At 51.7% G+C, this 3,249-nt stretch overlaps 1 long non-coding RNA gene across 1 annotated transcript in view; it reads right to left on the reverse strand.

Moving 5' to 3' along the window:
* LOC105539522 overlaps positions 1 to 3,221 on the reverse strand; it is a 5,847-nt gene extending 2,626 nt beyond the window's left edge. The window contains exons 1-2 of the long non-coding RNA XR_001006060.1: positions 3,110 to 3,221; positions 176 to 363 (exon numbers count right to left, since the gene is read on the reverse strand). This is a non-coding gene — a long non-coding RNA (uncharacterized LOC105539522). The remainder of the gene's footprint in view (positions 1 to 175; positions 364 to 3,109) is intronic.
* Between the last annotated feature and the right edge of the window lie 28 nt (positions 3,222 to 3,249).

The following is a 3,249-nucleotide window of genomic DNA, read 5'->3' on the forward strand; positions in this document are numbered from 1 at the left end:
GTGGAGGTGGGATTTCGCTATGTTACCCAGGCTGGTCTCAAACTCCTGGGCTCAAGCGATTCCCCTGTCTTGGCGTCCCAAAGTGCAGGGATTACAGGTGTGAACCACCGCACCCAGCCCAGTTTTATCTTCTTTACAGCAGTCACAACTATCTGAAATTATCTTATTTGTTTACCTGCTCTTTTCTGTTGCCCTCACTTGCTCCTTAAGAACAGAGACCACTGTCTTGGTCACTGCTGCAACCCAGTAGCCCAAGTTCCAAGTTCACTGCCTGGCGCATAGTAGGTGGCCAATAAATTGTTGAATTAAATGTCCTGTCTTCCAGGGAGTTGTTTTAGAAAGAATCACGCACTGCATAAATGTCTGCTGAGGAAGAAAATGAAAAAAAAACAAAAGTGAAGACATTATCTTCTCGGCTGAACTTCCCACACCATCCTCTCTGTCATTAGTAAGTCCTGGTGTCTACACTGGGGAAGGCGCTCCAAGGTTCTTCCAGGACCTAGATTCAGCCAGACTTGAACCGTTTCTAGCTCTCCAGAGTCCATCAAAGGGCCTAAGGAATGGTAAGTATTAATAAATGTTTATGTATTTATGATTTTTTTTTTTTTTGAGATAACTGTATCTGTCTCCCAGGCTGGAGTGGAGAGGCACAATCACTACAACTTTCACCTTTCCGGCTCCAGCAATTGTCCTGCCTCAGCCTCCCAAGTAGCTAGGACTACAGGCAGGCCCCACCCTGCCCAGCTAATTTTTGCAATTTTTGTAGAGACGGGGTTTCACCATGTTGCCCAGGCTGGTCTTGAACTCCTGGGCTTAAGTGATCTGCCTGCCTCAGTCTCCCAAGTGCTAAGATTACAGGCGTGAACCACTGTGCAGGGTCAAATGTTTATTAATAGATGCATGCATGGATGGAAGAAGGAAAGGAGGCAGGGTGAATAATGAATGTAGCATTTTCACTGCTGAGAATAAAGAGTGAAACCCTGGTCCAAATCAATTAAGCAGTGAGTAAGGTTAGGAACTATTCAGATACACTGGAATAATAATAGCAGCAGCAGCTACAGGGTCAGAGAGATCTTTGAGAGTCCATGAGCATTGAAAAGATGGTGGTGCCTATCATACACGACTTAAAATAAAATAAATATTTTATTTATGGGAAAAGTGTTAAGGTGTTGATAATTCCAAGAAAGCTTTTATTTGTCCTACGATCATTCCTTTGATACCTTTTCTGAATTGTTAGAGCTGTCCCCACCCTGCCCATTTTTTTTCTCATTATGTTGATGTCTCTGGGTTGCTGGTGACCTGCGTAACTATTGGGAAATCTAGTTTCCCAAAACTTTTTTTTTTTTTACGACAGGGTCTTACTCTATCACTTAGGCTGGAGTGCAGCCGCTCACTGCAACATCCGCCTCCTGGGTTCAAGCGATTCTCATGCCTCAGCCTCCTGAGTAGCCGGGATTACAGGTACGTGTCACCAAGCCTGGCTCATTATTTTTTAATTTTAGTAGAGACAAGGTTTCACCATATTGGCCAGGCGGATCTCGAACTTCTGACCTCAAATGATCCGCCTGCCTCGGCTTGAGATAGGGTCTCACTCTGTTCCATAGGCTGGACTGCAGTGGTACGATCACAGCTCACTGGAGCCTCAACTTCCCAGGCTCAAGCGATCTTCCTGCCTCAGCCTCCCAATAACTGGGACTAAAGGCACGGGCCATCACACCTGGCTAAGTTTTGTATTTTTCGTAGTGCTGGGATTGCAGGCATAAGCCACCGCGTCCCGTCTATCGTAAGTTTTATTGAACATTCACTAGGTATCAGGATGTGTTTACATGCATTATGTCATTTAATCTGTAAAACAACCATGTGAGGGAGAAACTGCATTATCCCCATTTTCAGGATAAGGAAAAGGAGGGACTGGGAATGTGAACACAGGAAGCGTGACTCCATCGGGTAGACTGCTCAGGCTGCAGATGTAAAGGTTTTACACGTAGGGTTTTCCAGATCTCAGCTTCTGAAAGGCGGAGGGACCACTTGGGCGGGAGCAGGGCCTCCTCTTTCCCAGCGCCCTGTGCCTTTAAGAGTTGCCCCCTCCCTCCAGGGATGCTCCAATTACTTTCTCCCCACCACCCCCACCCCGCGCCCCGCCACCCAGAGCATCACCCCGTCCCCCGCGCAGCGGAGCCGCACCTCGGTACTTTCTCCTGGCCCCACACCCTCAGGCTCGGCTCTTGGCCTTCGCTCGTCCAGAAGTGGGTGAGCTGTACCGCCAGAGGCGCATTCTCCCAGCCCCAAACCATGCCCGCTACGCCCCAGCGGAATGCCACCTTAAAGATCCTAATCCGGACACCTCCCAGCTCCTGCTTCCCAAGGGCGAGGCCTCAGCGCCCCCTCCCATCGCCCATGCTCGCGACGCCGTGAAGGTGACCTCCCCCAGGGGCGGCACACGCCCGGTGGTGCCCGAACTGGCTCACACGTGGTGAGCCGGGAGCGCGCGGCCCCTCCCCGCCACGCGCCTCGTGCCGGCCACCCGGCCACGCCCCCAGGACTGGCTCCGCCCCGTGCCCCTGCACGCTTCTCCAGGCTTGGGTGGGGCGACACGCCCAAGTCAGGCACCGCGCAGGCTACGGGGTGGGGTAGGACCTGGGAATGGCGCACCCACGCATCCTCGAATGTCGCCTGCGGTTTGTGAAAAGCGGGAAGTCCGCCCAGCTTAGGACCTTTGGCTGGCAGGCGAGGTGCCCCGCGGCCCTTGGTGCTGAGCTGGGGAGAGACAGTTGGGACCGCGAGCCTCGGAATCGAATCCTAGTCTGCGTGTTCTCGGTGTTTCCTATTTGGGAAGTGGGCATCATATTATCATATTCCTTTCTCCCTCGGGATTCTTGTGGAGCCTCAAACGAGATTAAATATATATGAGAAAGGGATTTGTTCATTGGGTCCAAAAGCATTGCTGGTCCCATATGTGGCTGGACCCTGTGTGTAGTAGGCGGAGGCAACTTCTACGACAACCTGAGTCCGTCCCCTTAAGAAGCTTTCCTGAGTCGTGGTCCCTCCAAATTCTCTTCTGGGACGGTCCGAAAAGACGTCCCTGAAAGAGGAAAGGGCGGAATCCTACCTGACGGCAGGTGTCTCGGAATAAGCTAAAATTTAAAAGGCAACGCGGGGCAGGGACAAGCGTCCAGCGCCAGATGGGAGGCAGGCTCGCGTCCCCTATCCTTCCTCCAACCCCCAACCTAAGAAAAGAAACCGATCTCG

Source organism: Mandrillus leucophaeus, unplaced genomic scaffold, assembly GCF_000951045.1.
Source record: "Mandrillus leucophaeus isolate KB7577 unplaced genomic scaffold, Mleu.le_1.0 Scaffold206, whole genome shotgun sequence".
Taxonomy (NCBI): domain Eukaryota; kingdom Metazoa; phylum Chordata; class Mammalia; order Primates; family Cercopithecidae; genus Mandrillus; species Mandrillus leucophaeus.